Raw genomic sequence first — 17,106 nt, 5'->3', positions numbered from 1 at the left:
GCACATAACTGGTAATCAGAAGGTTGCTGGTTCGATCCCCACAGTCACCGCCATTGTGTCCTTGAGTAAGGCACTTAACTCCAGGTTGCTCCGGGGGGGGATTGTCCCTGTAATAAGTGCTCTGTAAGTCACTTTGGATAAAAGCGTCTGCCAAATGCATAAATGTAAATGTAAATGTGTGTGTGTTTGTCTTTGCTTTAAGTTATTAATTAAAATATTATTTATATTGCCAAGCCGGTTCTCGCCTCCTCCTTTCCATTGAACTGCGTTACACTGGTGCCAAAATCCGGGGAGGAGGAGTAGTAGAGTTCTCGCCACTACCGTCCACCCCTACGGAGCAGCCGTGGCCATCTGCCGGGGGACGAGGAGCCCGGCCACCTGGAAGTGGAGGAACGGCCGCCGACCGCGAGGAGAGAAGGGGCTCGCTGCCGACCGCCTGGAGTGGGAGAACCGCTGCCAGGGAAGGGAGAGACCCCTTCTGGTCCCCGAGAACGCGGAGGGGCGTTCCATCCGTCAGGGGCCGGAGGACTGCATCCGCCCGGAGAGGCGCGGCTGTCGTCCGTTAGAGGGTGGAGGAGTGGCTGAGGAACAAGCTCGGCATATCGGAGAACTGGCGAGTAAGTGTTTTTTTCATCTCTCTCTCTCTCTCTCTCTCTCACTGCCGCTCCGCGTTGGCCTTTCCCCTCTCTTTTAAATTGACAGTGTTTTTTTTTGGGGGGGGGGGGGGGGTACTACACTGTTACAGGAAGTACCCCCCATTGTTATCATTTCTGTTTCCCTCCCTTTGTCCCCTCCCTCATCCAGGTAGATGGAGATGACCTGCCGGCAGATGGGGCGAAAGGCACGCCCCTCCCCAGGGAAGGGGGAAGGGGGGATGTACGTCATGCCGGGGGCTCCCCAGCCTGAGAGAACGAGGGAGGAATGTGACAGGGTGGAGGGCGAGCCGTGATTCTACACACCCGGTCCCTTATCAGGCTAATCAAGCCTCCGAGAGGGATAAAGGCCGACTGCGGAGGATTGTGCGGAAGAGAGAGATCGTTGGACATGTCCATCATATGTGTGTGTTTGTGTTTGTCTTTTGTTTAAGTTATTCATTAAAATATTATTTATATTGCCAAGCCGGTTCTTGCCTCCTCCTTTCCATTGAACGGCGTTACTGCTATATCTTGGCAACACTTAAAGGAAACTTGGTATATGTCATCACAACCATGACCTCAGACGACCCGAGCAGTTTCACCATAGGATACCACATTTGAAATTTTGCCGTAAAATGCTATTTTTACAAACGCATTAGTGCATGATTACAAAATCATATGTCCATATGTCATTGGCACCATGCCCTAAAGGTACCTGAGAAGTTTGGGGCTAGTGGTCAAAAAATATAACAAAATGTTTAAAATTCATTATAACTTAAATTTTGACATGGTCGGTCATACTTCTTCTACTTTCTTATTGAAAACATACTTTTACGAACTCCTCCAACTGCTGGCCAAAAGTTGGTAAAAGCATTTTATAGGTCAAATCCTTCTCATGTAATGCGTAATTGAATTCTTCGGCAATATGCCAAAAAGCCTGCAGTAACTACTTACTGACAATGAGTGACCATAGTTACTTAACTATCGTCCCTTATTTATCTCCGTTCGACTAGCATTACTGAGGTTGTTTCTAAAGAGCGTTGCATATGGTGGGTCTTGGAGATTGAAGGCAGAGTTGGAGAGATAAAGGGAGAAAGAGTGACTGCACATGTGTTTAATCAGAAAGCAACAGAACTCGGCAGCACGGCGGACTAATGGTGATGTCATGAACTCCCTTGTAAGCACGCAGAATCGAGGAATTTGTTCAAAAACAACCCTGTCAACTCAGCTAACACACTCACACAGCAGCCGCCTATACTATTAATGTAAACTCGCACCTCTCGAATCTGTCTCTTAATTATCTCATTACTCGCTTGAGTTAATCATCAACTGGCAAATTTGCTTATACAAGTAGGCTGTCAACAGTCATCTGCTGATACAACTATAAGCGCCTACAGCGGTCTTTGGGTATTCAGGATAAAAACGTTACATTACTGTATATTGCTCGTCGGCATGCACATTAAATGCATTGCTTTGAGTCATGACAGGTTGTTATCACCATCTGTAATAATGTTAAACCGCATGAAAAAGTCTGGTTTGGAACGTTTCTACCTCTAAGATGCCGTGCAAGCAACTGCATTGAGAGTTTCCGTGACAACCCAAGTATATTAATTTGGGAGGTTTAGATCCTGGAGCAAAATTCATGAAACGTTCTTTCAAAACCATGTGGAAGATAAAGGGGACGGCCTATCTTTTAACAGTATTAAGCAACTTATTACAATGTTTTGTTAGCATAATAGCAATCTGTCAGGTGCTCTCGCTAATAAAGTGTATAAGGTAAAAGAAGAGATGGGGAGAAGAGGAGAGGAAAAAGTTGGTGGATTGTATGAGTGTATGGAAGGAAACGCACAGGGAGGAAAAAAGAAAGAAAAGGAGAAAATGAAGAGTGTGGGAAAAATCAATAAGACTCCCACTCCAAATCCGTCTGCAAAAGAAACAATCAAATACCTCTCCTTATATTCTCTCTCTCTCTGTCTCTCTCTCTCTCTCTCTCTGTCTCTCTCTCTCTCTCTCTGTCTCTCTCTCTGTCTCTCTCTCCCACTCTGTCTGTCTGTCTCTCTCTCTCTGTCTCTCTCACTCACTGTCTCTCTCTCTCTCTCTCTCACACTCTCTCTCTCTCTCTCTCTCTTTCTATGGGGTGGATAAAACAGAAAGACCTACTTGGTACCTCTCTACCATCAGAGATCTGAGATGTGTGCACACGAACACACACACACACACACACACACACACACACACACACACACACACACACACACACACACACACACAGTGCAGAAGTGAAGTGGGCACCCCCAGACTGTTATATTGAGTCCATTAAAAGCTGCCCGGAGTATTACACAAGCAAAAGCAAGGATCACGGAGAAAAAAAAGAAGGAAACAATATAAAGATTGTGATAGAGAGGAAGTAAGGAAGGAAGAAAAGAAAGAAAGAATGTGCATTTCTGTCTATAAAGACGTCTACTCTTGAGTGCGCCTAACTTTAATGGGCTTTTAAGTAAAGGCCACTTCTCTTTGCATGTTTTTGGATGTGAGAATGAGGGGTTGTCTGTGTGTGTGTGTGTGTGCGTGTGCGCGCGTGTGTGTGTGTGCGCGTCTGTCAGTGAGCAGTAAGTATGAATGGCATTGCCGAATGTTCAGGGAGGCCTGGAGCAATTGCAAATAATAATGATGCATTTCAATGGACAGCTTTTTTCCTTTCACGGTGTGCTCCACCCTCCCCATTCACACGCCTTTACTGTACATAAAAGGAGCAACAGAATAACATCGAGAGAAGTAAAGGGAGGAAGAAAGGAACTCTGAAGTGGCTTAGGTCTATTTGCACTATTTGTCCGAACTCTAGTCAACCTGAGGCATGCTGAATGCCCATGCGTGTGTGCGCACATGCTTGTAGAAGGCTGCGTGAAGCATGTCTGTGTTGTGGCATGGCAGATGGGGTCATGAATGTGTGTTTGTTTCTCTCCGCGTGTGTTTAATGCATATGTAACAGATGGCTAGTTGCGGTATGCATGTTGCACTTGATGTACTCAACAGCTTGCCGGACAGTGTCCAGTGTATTTTCAATACAGTTCACAATACTGTTTGACTCCCCTAAAAGATACACAACCTCATATACTGTACTAGGCTCAGGGGTTAAGACGAAAATCACGATATGTGCAACGTCAAAGTGCATCATCAAGACAAGTTATTTTCGGTGTAGTTTCAATGAAAAAAAAATTGTTTATATATGAAACAACCAGTTGGTTGGTTGGTCGGTCGGTCGGTCGGTCGGTCGGTCGGTCGGTCGGTCGGTCGGTCGGTCGGTCGGTCGGTCGGTCGGTCGGTCGGTCGGTCGGTCGGTCGGTCGGTCGGTCGGTCGGTCGGTCGGTCGGTCGGTCGGTCGGTCGGTGCGTGCGTGCGTGCGTGCGTGCGTGCGTGAATAGGGGAGTGGTAGTGTAGCGGTTAGCGCGCTGCGCTATGAACCTGGCGACCTGAGTTCGATTCCCGCTCATGGCCAACACCAGTGATGATTCTCTGAACCGGTCCCTCAGCCTAAAATGAGTACCTGGTGCATGTGTGAACATCACCACTGGGAAGACAAAGGCGATCGGGCGTGGTGCTGGCCACCCACCCCCTTGTGTACCGTTCTGGCCTTCATAGGTGCTTGATAACAGCACTTGCCCCTACAGTCTGTTAAGGCTAAATGGGGGATCTTTGTTGCCTATACAAATGATAGCTATTCATTATAGTATGCTTAAATTGCAACTTGATGGATGAAACTAAAATATACGATTTTTTGGAACAAATGACAAGTCTGGCATCATTGTTTCAGTCTGCAAAAACAACCAATGGCGTGAGTTAGGGACTTGACCGCAGATTGGGGCGTATTTGGAAGGGCGTTTAAAGGTGCGCTCAGTGTCTTCTTGGACTTACAGTGACACCTAGTGGTGTGGATGCAACATCATTCAAAAACAATAGTTTTCAGCTACTGAAGCCCTTGTAGAAATCCACTTATTCACAGTCAGCCATGATTAACTAATCCACGAGTGAAAGTGTCCAATAACAGGACAGTTACTGAGATTAAGAGAGTAGTTTTCGGCTGGTCATGTGATCATAACATGGCCGCCCCCATGAGGGGACCCTCCAATGCAGAATAAATCTGCTTTTATAAAGTCACTGATTTAACTAGTCCTCATCTCACGGGAGTGCTCATGAGTTTATACAGTAAATGTACTTTTTGGGACACTTCTCGCTCCTATAGTTTTGCATTCCTCCATGTTTCTTCTTCTCACCCACAAACACCAGCACAAATGTATTTATCGCATTATTAACGCTCTATCATATACTGCTTATAATATCATCAATTTGCCCAGCCATACAATAGACATTCAAATAGGTATAACACTGAGCAAATATGAGCATAAGCACACATATCTGGAATATTGTTTATAGCCATTATTCATTCAAATGCAGGATTTGGTGTATATTTGAAACTCTGCTATTGAATATCTCAACATTATTATAGCAGAGACAGAAGCTTGATTGCAATAAGCATCACTGGTACCTGTGGAGCACATTATGGTTGAATGTGATATGATGCTGGATATGACGACACATTTCTAATTCACATTTCAAGCACCCAAACCATTTTCAATTGGTAACACAAGCCTTAATATGTAATCTAGATGGTATGCCAGTCGATTAAGCACAAATGTATTAGTCCTCCAGGCACAGCCAATGAGAATATAAGTGTATGTATGAGAGCACCTGTCCGCTCTGTATAAGATATCAGACAGAGTAAATCAGACCAGCGAATCAGTGAATGACTCAATTCATCTTCATTAGTGAGATCCGACTCTCTCTCTCTCTCTCTCTCTCTGTCTCTCTCTCTGTCTCTCTCTCTCTCCCTCTCCCTCTCTCTCACACTCCTTTGGTCTCTCTCTCTCTCATACTCCTTCGGTCTCTCTCTCCCATACTCCTTCGGTCTCTCTCTCCCATACTCCTTCGGTCTCTCTCTCTCTCTCATCCTCCTTCGGTCTCTCTCTCTCTCTCTCTCATACTCCTTTGGTCTCTCTCTCCCATACTCCTTCGGTCTCTCTCTCTCTCCCATACTCCTTTGGTCTCTCTCTCTCTCTCATACTCCGTCGGTCTCTCTCTCTCATCCTCCTTCGGTCTCTCTCTCTCTCTCTCTCATACTCCTTTAGTCTCTCTCTCCCATACTCCTTCGGTCTCTCTCTCTCTCTCATACTCCGTCGGTCTCTCTCTCATACTCCTTCGGTCTCTCTCTCTCTCTCATACTCCTTCGGTCTCTCTCTTATACTCCTTCGGTCTCTCTCTCATACTCCTTCAGTCTCTCTCTCTCTCTCATACTCCTTTGGTCTCTCTCTCTCTCATACTCCTTCGGTCTCTCTCTCATACTCCTTCGGTCTCTCTCTCTCTCTCATACTCCTTTGGTCTCTCTCTCATACTCCTTCGGTCTCTCTCTCTCTCTCTCTCATACTCCTTCGGTCTCTCTCTCTCTCATACTCCTTCGGTCTCTCTCTCTCTCATACTCCTTCGGTCTCTCTCTCTCATTCGCATACACACTTTTTCCAGACATCTGCACGCATATACACTGTACACAGAGATTCATTATGTCATGTTATATAGAGAGCTTATCCACTCATTAATAATAATAATACCACATGGCCAGACAGAATGTCAATATTCACAACAGGAGATATAGTTTACATGTCACAATGAGATATGTTTAACAAGTTAAACACGATTGTTACAATTGATATACGTTTTCCATTTTTCCAGAGCATTGTATGTTAAAATGTCTAAAACAGACGTCTCGATGGTTGAGAAAATGTTTTTTTTTTTTTTAATCTATCATAAAACTTCCGTTTTGGTCCCTGAGAATGTTTAACTGCAGACTGTGTGTGTGTGTGTGTGTGTGTGTGTGTGTGTGTGTGTGTGTGTGTGTGTGTGTGTGTGTGTGTGTGTGTGTGTGTGTGTGTGTGTGTGTGAGAGAGAGTGTGCAATCATGTCAATATTGATTAAACCTGACTTTTTTCAGCAGGAGGAAGTAGACACTTCAAAGCTGACTTTTACCACTCAAACACACACACACACACACACACACACACACACACACACGCTGCTGATTTTCTACTTCAAACACTCCCGGTGTTTGCTCTGAAAATAAGGCCACTGTGCAGCCAAAAGATTCATTTCCTATGTGGAAAGTAGAAAGAGGGACGGAGAGAGAGAAAGAGAGATAGGGAGATAGACGCAATGACACCAGGTAGTTAGCCGGGTACCAACAGTCTTCATAGCCATAACAATAATGATAATGTTAGTGAACTATCGGATACTTTAGAATGTATTTTAATGTCAGAATGACATGAACTAAACTTAAAGAACTATGTTACAGTCACAAGCACCAATAATAATGCTGAAACAGTTTTCAGGTAACAAACTGATCACAATATGAGGCAAAACAGCAAGAATATGCCGTAAAATAAGAGTGTGAACTCAAACCATGTGCTAATCAAAACATACACGCAAAGTCCACTAACTATTAATATGCACCAAACCAAACACACACAGTCAACCTGTAGAGAGCGAGAGAGAGACAGAGAGAGAGAGCGAGAGACAGAGCAAGAGAGACAGAGAGAGAGCGAGAGACAGAGAGAGAGAGAGAGAGACAGAGCAAGAGAGACAGAGAGAGAGAGAGCGAGAGACACAGAGAGAGAGAGAGAGAGACAGAGAGAGAGACAGAGAGAGAGACAGAGAGAGAGAGCGAGAGACAGAGAGAGCAAGAGACAGAGAGAGAGACAGAGAGAGAGAGCGAGAGACAGAGAGAGAGAGAGAGAGAGAGTTGAAGGTTGGTGTGGGGCCTGTGAAAGCGTTATCTGCCAGTGTGGCATTTCTCTATCACTTCCACACACTCACACTGAGGCCTCATGCCAGACTCACAGTGAGCTGGCCCACTGAACCACTCACCAAGCTCAGGCTGTGCCAAACACACACACACACTCACACACACTGACTGCTGGCAGCAGTAGGTTGTCATGCAACAGATGGTTTCACTGAATGAGCCTCTCATGAGAGATAACTGATCTGGAAATGCTCAAACCATAATACAACCAAACACTAACCATTCACAAACCAGAGAGAGACCATTAAACATAAACATCCAAACCATTATATTTCCTTAAAAATATATATATATTTTAAACAATCCTTAACAACTTTATCAGCACTTTGGCTAAAGGCAATGCTGTATGTATTCAGTATACAGTGGCACAAAAAGTATATAGACAATTGGCAGTTGATGTACTTCAGTCACTTGTCATATCTAGACTGGACTACTGTAACGCTCTCATTGCAGGCCTTCCTGCATGTGCTATTAGACCTCTCCAAATGATCCAGAATGCAGCAGCACGTCTGGTCTTTAATGAACCTAAGAGAGCACATGTTACATCACTCCTCGTATCTCTCCACTGGCTGCCGGTTGATGCACATGCTAAATTCAAGGCCCTGATGCTGCATACAAAACAGTCACTGGGTCTGCTCCAGCATACCTAAAAACATTTATGCAGAGCTACACGCCCACCAGAAGCCTGCGGTCGGCTAATGAACGTTGCCTTGTCATACCAAAACAAAGAGGCACCAAAACACTTTCCCGGACTTTCAGTTTCATCATACCACGGTGGTGGAATGACCTTCCCAACTCAATCCGTGAAGCTAACTCACTCTCTATCCAAAAGCACTTAACCGGTCACTAAAAACCGGTTGCACTTAAATCTGTTTTGTATACTATTCTGATGATAGTGAAACTTTGTAATATGGCACTTTTCGTACCGCTGTCTCCCTAAGATGATTTGCTTATGTTTAATCCATGTCTTCTGAAGTGATATGAGAGGTGTGGGTGAGAAACAGATCAATATTTAAGTTTAAGTATGAATCTACACCTTTGACCAGTAGGTGGCGATATGCACGAAGAATGCAAATTGTCAAAAAACAAAAGAACATGGATGTGAAAGTGAAAGTGGAGATTTATAATAAAAACAAACTTAAAAATATATCTATTTATCACCCACACCTATCATATCACTTCTGAAGACATGGATTCTTATGGATTACTTTTATTCTGCCTTCATGTGATTTTTGGAGCTTCAAGTTATGGTCACCATAAAAATCTCTACAGCTGTTTGTTTGCAGATGTCACTCGATCAGATATAGTTTTGTTATCTAGTGAGACATTGAGAGTGACTTATACAGGGCCGACACTGGCCAAACTGATGCCCTACGCAGAGTTCCATGTGGACGGGGGACGGGATGGGACAGGGGTCGTTCGAGCGTGAGGCGATCGTCTGTGTTCCACAACTGCTCTCGGGTCCTTGAAATTGAAGTGCGAGTAAGGGCAGCCGGTGGACTTTCTGGTGCCCTCCCAGGGTAAGATGGTGCCCCCCTAGGGAGTTGGTGCCCTACGCAGACTGCATTGTCTGCTTATAGGGAGCGTCGGTACTGGACTTATATTTCCAAAAGTGTCCAAATACTTTTTGGGGCCATGCACTGTCCAATACATGCATGTACACAGACAGGAAATGAATTACCTACATCGAAGAGATAGACAGCCATAAAAGTTATGGCAAATACCGTGCACTAAATTGAATTAGCATTTTTGTCTTGTCTTCTAATAAACATCCTTAAAGCAAGATGAATAAACTTGAGAAGCATAACTGCGTATTTATAAAGATGTGCTCAGAGGATATATCTGGAAGAAAGCTTTTGCATGCTTGAAACTATATGCAACCTTGAATCAAGCTTATTTTTCTTACCCCATTGACAAACTGTTTTTTCTTGTTTCAAGCACGTATAAGCTTCCTTCCAGATATATCCTCTGAAGACAAGTCTTAATATTTGACGCAGTTTAGCTTAAAGTAAACTCATCTTGTTTTAAGGATGTTTTTATTGGAAAGCAAGACAAAATGTCTTATATTGAGAATACTTTGTGTTGCAGTGAAAACCTTTTCAATTAGAACAAGGATGCCATAAGGCTCATAATGTCTCATAATGTCTCATAAAGCTCATAATGTCTCATAATGTCTCATAAAGCTCATAATGTCTCATAATGTCTCACAATGTCTCATAAGGCTCATAATGTCTCATAATGTCTCATAAGGCTCATAATATCTCATAATGTCTCATAGTGTCTCATAATGTCTCATAAGGCTCATAATGTCTAATAGTGTCTCATAAGGCTCATAATGTCTCATAGTGTCGCATAATGTCTCATAATGTCTCATAAGGCTCATAATGTCTCATATGTCTCATAATGTCTAATAGTGTCTCATAATGTCTCATAATGTCTAATAGTGTCTCATAATGTCTCATTACATAACAAATGTACACATACTTCTACAACACTCATAATGTCTCATAATGTCTCATAAGGCTCATAATGTCTCATAGTGTCTCAAAATGTTTCATAAGGCTCATAATGTCTCATAAGGCTCATAATGTCTCATGATGTCTCATAAGGCTCATAATGTCTCATAAGGCTCACAATGTCTCAAGATGTCTCATAAGGCTCACAATGTCTCATAAGGCTCATAATGTCTCATAATGCTCATAATGTCTCATGATGTCTCATAAGGTTCACAATGTCTCATAATGGCAAATAATGTCTCATAAGGCTCATAGTGTCTCATAAGGCTCATAATGGCTCAAGATGTCTCATAAGCTTCACAATGTGTCATAATGGCAAATAATGTCTCATAAGGCTCATAATGTCTCATAAGGCTCATAATGTCTCATGATGTCTCATAAGGCTCATAGTGTCTCATAAGGCTCATAATGTCTCATAAGGCTCATAATGTCTCATAGTGTCTCATAATGTCTCATATTGTCTCATAATGTCTCATGATGTCTCATAAGGCTCACAATGTCTCATAAGGCTCATAATGTCTAATAGTGTCTCATAATGTCTCAGTGTCTCATAATGTCTTATAAGGCTCATAATGTGTCATGATGTCTCATAAGGCTCACAATGTCTCATAAGGCTCATAATGTCTAATAGTGTCTCATAATGTCTCAGTGTCTCATAATGTCACATAAGGCTCATAATGTCTCATGATATCTCATAAGGCTCATAATGTCTCATAGTGTCTCATAATGTCTCATAAGGCTCATAATGTTTCATAAGGCTCATAATTTCTCATAGTGTCTCATAATGTCTCAGTGGCTCATAATGTCTCATAAGGCTCATAATGTCTCTTAATGTCTCAATGGCAAATAATGTCTCATAAGGCTCATAATGTCTCATAAGGCTCATAAGGCTCACAATGTCTCATAATGGCAAATAATGTTTCATAAGGCTCATAATGTCTCATAAGGCTCATAAGGCTCACAATGTCTCATAATGGCAAATAATGTCTCAGTGTCTCATAATGTCTCATAAGGCTCATAATGTCTCATAAGGTTCATAATGGAAAATAATGTGTCATAAGGCCTGTACTCTACAAAAGTGTAGCTTAGCATCGTTGGACCGAAACGCATGCACTTTTTTAAGTCTCAAATTTATGTATGTAATTTACTGGGAAATTATTATGCAATGCAATGGTGTTTTCATCCATTCAGACAGGAAATAAGTGCACAGTGTTTGCATTCTCTGATAAGTATTGCACTACATCATTTTAGATGGTACAATCAAATACAGGAAACTGAGGAAATGAAAGAAAATGTGTTATGACCAGCCCAATCATTTGAATCCTTATGACCCTAGCTGTGTTAATACACAACAGAAAAAAGATTCCAGAATTATCACCATAAAATGAGGGACAATAACTCCATCCCAAGTCCTTTAAAACATTGTCAGTATTGCCAGGCTCAACAGATTCAAAGACTCGAATGTTTCCTTTACAGACCCAGGGATCTCCCAGGTTACACAAATACGCTAGATTTCCATTAATAACATTGAAGCATTAACAAACATTATTACCTTCAAACTATCTCAACTACACTTTCTATGAAGCTCATATTTACAATGCATTGTAAAGTCATTATAATGCATTAGTAATGTCTCGTAATACACCTTGTAATAAGTTATAACATCTCATAAATAATTATAACTGCAGTTATAATACATTATAAGACTTCCACTATTCATAGTTATACTTAAGAGTATAATGCATTACAACACAAGCAACAATCCTGTAATAATTGCTGTCATGTAAAAGCAGTACAGTGTAAACAGTCAAAAGGCTTTGTGACGTGATCATATTATAAGTGTTCTTTAACCTTGTAGGTTATAACAAATGTTTGTCATAATATCTCAAAATGACATTGAATGTGTGTTATTTTGTATTTTGCGCATGTTTAATGTATATAACATCCAGCATGAGTTGTAATGTCTTATAACCACTTCAAACTATCTTATGGATGTTTATAAGAAGACATTTCTTTTGTCACTTAAAGCATGACTATTATACAGTATACTGTAAATTATATATATATATATATTTAATAGGGCTGTCCGTTTTGTCCAATTCAGTGCGATTAATTTGACAAAAAAATAACGCGTTAAAACAATTAATGCAATTAATCGCAATACTCCCAGATTGCAAGATTGTAGTACCACCTGTTTACTCCAGGGGGCAGTAAGTGAAACTTCAGCTGTATGAGCAACACACAGTTTATAGAGTGAACAAACACTTCAGCAGAACAACACAAACATGCGTTACATTCTTGCGTTCAAAACACTTGAAGGAGCGCAAATCCGAACTAAGGGATCTCAAGATGTGTTTAAAGATTGAGTATTAAACTATATTTAATGTGACACAGTGACCTAAACATGTGTGTTTATGATGCAACACACCCGAGATGCTACACAAGCATGTCTGACGCAGGTGTTCATTGACGGTCCTTAAACAAGCCCTCATAATAAATCTCCAACTGATTGACAAATTCACTTGTGTAATGGATTACTGTGAACTGTTGATCAATGATTGACTTAAGATCAATATATAAACAATACATTGTATTCTAAAGCCGCTTTTTGTATTGTTTTATTAATGATTAACTCTTCTGCCATAAGAATGTAATGCATTTTAATTATCTGAATATTTGCTATTTTATATATATATATATATATATATATATATATATATATATATATATATATATATATATATATATATATATATATTTAAATATTTAAAGATAACTATGTATAATTATTTAATCATTATACATTGTTATATGAGGGGCTTTCTCATCAAATATTTGTAAATGCGATTAATATATGCGGACACCATGTAATTAATTCGATTAAAAATTTTAATCGATTGACATCCCTAATATTTAAGCAATATCACACGAGCAAGAGTGCTGTATGGTCACTATATCAGCACTACAGTAATAACCTACAGCACTCGTCTTGCGCCCGAATCACAGCAGTGCTGATATAGGGTCATATAGCACGATTGTGAGTGTGATATTGCTTATATACAACAGTTCAATGAACAAGTACATTTTAAAAAATTAGGAAAAACCAAGTTCAGTCATAAAAACGCATTTGTGCATGGAAATACTTTCTTACGCGACCGATCAGAATCTGCCATTGCTGGTTCAAAACAAATGATGCGTCCAAACATCCGTTAGTAATTCAAAAACGTCACTTCAGAAATAGTATCACGGCTTGTGCTGTTTCTAATAAGGATAGACGGATGGATATGTGTGTGTGAGTGAGAGCGAGAGAGTGTGTGTGTGTGTGTGTGTGAGAGCGAGAGAGTGTGTGTATGTGTGTATGTGTGTATGTGTGTGTGTGTGTGTGAGAGCGAGAGAGTGTGTGTGTGTGTGTGTGTGTGTGTGTGTGTGTGTGTGTGTGAGAGAGTGAGTGAGTGTGTGTGTGTGTGTGTGAGAGCGAGAGAGTGTGTGTATGTGTGTGTGAGTGTGTGTGTGAGTGAGAGCGAGAGAGTGTGTGTGTGTGTGTGTGTGTGTGTGTGTGTGTGTGAGTGAGAGCGAGAGAGTGTGTGTGTGTGTGTGTGTGTGTGTGTGTGTGAGTGTGTGAGTGTGTGTGTGAGTGAGAGCGAGAGAGTGTGTATGTGTGTGTGTGAGTGAGAGCGAGAGAGTGTGTGTGTGTGTGTGAGTGCGAGAGAGTGTGTGTGTGTGTGTGTGTGTGTTTGAGTGAGAGCAAGAGAGTGTGTGTGTGTGTGTGTGTGAGTGAGTGCGAGAGCGAGAGAGTGTGTGTGTGTGTGAGTGAGAGCGAGAGTGTGTGTGTGTGTGTGTGTGTGTGTGTGTGTGTGTGTGTGTGTGAGTGAGTGCGAGAGTGAGAGAGTGTGTGTGTGTGTGTGTGTGTGTGTGTGTGTGTGTGTGTGTGTGTGTGTGTGAGTGAGTGCGAGAGTGAGAGAGTGTGTGTGTGTAAGCGTGTGTGTGTGTGTGTGTGTGTGTGTGTGAGCGTGTATTTATCACTTTGTGGGGACCAAATGTCCCCATAAGGATAGTAAAACCCGACATTTTTGACCTTGTGGGGACATTTTGTCGGTCCCCATGAGGAAAACAGCTTATAAATCATACTAAATTATGTTTTTTGAAAATGTAAAAATGCAGAATGTTTTCTGTGAGGGTTAGGTTTAGGGGTAGGGTTAGGTTTAGGGGATAGAATATAAAGTTTGTACAGTATAAAAACCATTATGTCTATGGAAAGTCCCCATAAAACATGGAAACACAACATGTGTGTGTGTGTGTGTGTGTGTGTGTGTGTGTGTGTGTGTGTGTGTGTGTGTGTGTGTGTGAGTGTGAGAGTGAGAGAGAGATGTGTGATCACCTGTTGCCACACCCAATCAGAGATGCTGTCAGCTTTCTCAGTGGAAAATAGACGTCGAAGTGGGGGTATTCTTCTCTATTTCGCTGTAGCTGGTGCGCAAATGTCATTCATTTTAAGACTAATAAAAATGTGAAGAGTTCATATAACAAGGTGAAGTGAAACAGGAGATGTTAAACAGGCAATCGTGTCATAGTCTATAAGTGGTCTCCAAAAACAGCCTTCAAGAGCAACGATCATTCCAGACTTGCCAACAGATGCTTCAGCAAATATTTCAGCACTTTGAGAACAATGTTCCCCAAAGACAGATTGGAAGTATTTGGGGCATTTCACCCTCAATAGTGCACAATGTAGTGAAAAGATTCAAGGAATCTGGTCAAATCTCGTGCGTAAAGGGCAAGACGAAACCCACTTCTGAATGCGCGTGATCTCCGATCCTCGGACGTCACTGTCTTAAACACATCATTCATCTGTAATGGATATCATGAACATGGGTTTGGGATTATTTTAGTAACCTGTGTTAGTCAACAGCACTCGCCGCTGCATCCACAGATGCTAGTAAAGACGTTACTATGTAAAGGAGAAGCCGTACATCATCACTGTCTAGAAGCACTGCCGGCACTTCTCTGGGCTCGGTCCCATCTTAGATGGAGAACAGAACAGTGGAAAAAATTTTGAAAAACACCATGTTATCCGGGCCAAAGAGGAAAAGGACCATCCAAGCTGTTATCAGGTCCAAAAGCCAGTGTCTGTATGGGACAGGGGTGAGTCCGTGCCCATAGCATGGGTAACTCACACATGTGTGATGGCACCATTAATGCAGACAGATATGTACACATTTCAGAGCAACATATACTGTCTTTTCCAGGGACGTCCCAGCATTTTCCAGCAGGACAACTTCAAACCACCTATTTCAAGTGCATGGCTGTGTCAGCAGAGAGTGCGGGTGCTAGATTGAGCTGTCTACAGTCCAATTGTGAATGTGTGGCGCATTATGAACACATCAGATGGCAACAAAGACCCTGTACATTTGTGCATCTATAAGACCTGCATATTGGATGATTGGGGGGAAATTCCACTTTCTAAACTTAACAAACGTGCGCCTAAATGCTTAATGAGTGTTATTAGAATAATGGTGATGTTTCACAGTGGGAAACTCTCGACTGTCCCAACTTTTTCGGAATTGGGGTTGTATCATAATCATTACTTTAGCAGTTTATTCTATACAATGCAACATCACCTGTCACTCACTCACAGTTGATACGTAAGGGATAATGTCCTCTGATCATTATCACTACATATGTCCTAACAGGGTGATCAGGACCCGAATGCAAAGCAAAGTCTTGCATAAGCCTGAAGGGGGTTATTTTGTGTTGACTGTACATGATCCTACTGGTTATATATGATATAGTTTAGTGGTCATTATACAAACACAATCGACCAAGTAGAATCAGTGATATTAAAATGACTCCCGGGTATGAGCTGAAGCTGTTTTTGAATGTCTGGATGACAGATGCTTGTTTTATTGAATTCTTTAATGTTTGTTTATGGGTGTGGTGTATGAGCGTCCGTGTGAGTGGTGCTCGCATGCAAATGAGAACTACACGAGTCTCCATCCAACTCCCTCCTGTCAGATTAAAGGCAGATGAGAGCTGGATGTTGCAGAAGGTTTGAAGGAAAAACATGATTAGACTATTAGACCTTCTTTGCTAAACACTACTAAGAAAGTCTAGAAGCATAAACACACATCCATACATATTTCAATACACTAGGTGTACTGATGTGATCATTCGTTGAAAGACTAGAGTATGCATCTTATAAACTATTAAATCATTTTAAACATACACATGAGACATTTTTACATTTATGCATTTATGCATTTGGCAGATGCTTTTATGCAAAGTGACTTACAGTGCAGTTATTACAGAGACAATCCCCGGAGCAACCTGGAGTTAAGTGTCTTACTCAAGGACACAATGGTGGTGGCTGTGGGGATCGAACCAGCAACCTTCTGATTACCAGTGATGTGCTTTAGCCCACTACGCCACCACCACAGCCATATAACATTTGAAAAGCTTTTTTGCAAGTGATTTATTTAGTTTCCTCTCTCGTTGCTTTCTCTCTCTCTCGCTCTCAATCGTTCTATATCCAGGCTTTATTTCCACTTGGATTGAAGTATGACTTCATGATTCCACTGACATAACTTGGGCGATATGTGTGCTAAATAATTTCCAAATTTCTCAGAAATGGCATAATGCAAGTTATATACTCCATCAATCCATCTCCCAGAAGTTTGTATGGGTAGAGAAAGATGAATCGAGAAAATGTGTGTCTTGGTTTTTTTTTATGCACTACATAAAATACAATAATAAAATGCAATTCCTTAGTTGAATCAGATAAAAGATACATCTAATCCTTTGATTCCAAGAACACACACATACAGACAAACGCAAACACGAGCTTCAAAGAGCCAATAAATGCTGGCGATACGATCTGCATAAGTGTGAAGGATTTTTAAACACACACATGTACATACAGAATTTTGGCACCTTATTTGGGATCAGGGTGGCCTGTGTGTGTGTGTGTGTGTGTGTGTGTGTGTTGTGCACGTGCGTGTGTGTGTGTGTGTGTGTGTGTGTGTGTGTGTGTTTGTGTGTGTGTGTGCGTGTGCACGTG

Source organism: Xyrauchen texanus, chromosome 11 (assembly GCF_025860055.1).
Source record: "Xyrauchen texanus isolate HMW12.3.18 chromosome 11, RBS_HiC_50CHRs, whole genome shotgun sequence".
NCBI lineage: Eukaryota > Metazoa > Chordata > Actinopteri > Cypriniformes > Catostomidae > Xyrauchen > Xyrauchen texanus.
Note: the sequence above shows the minus strand (reverse complement) of the source record.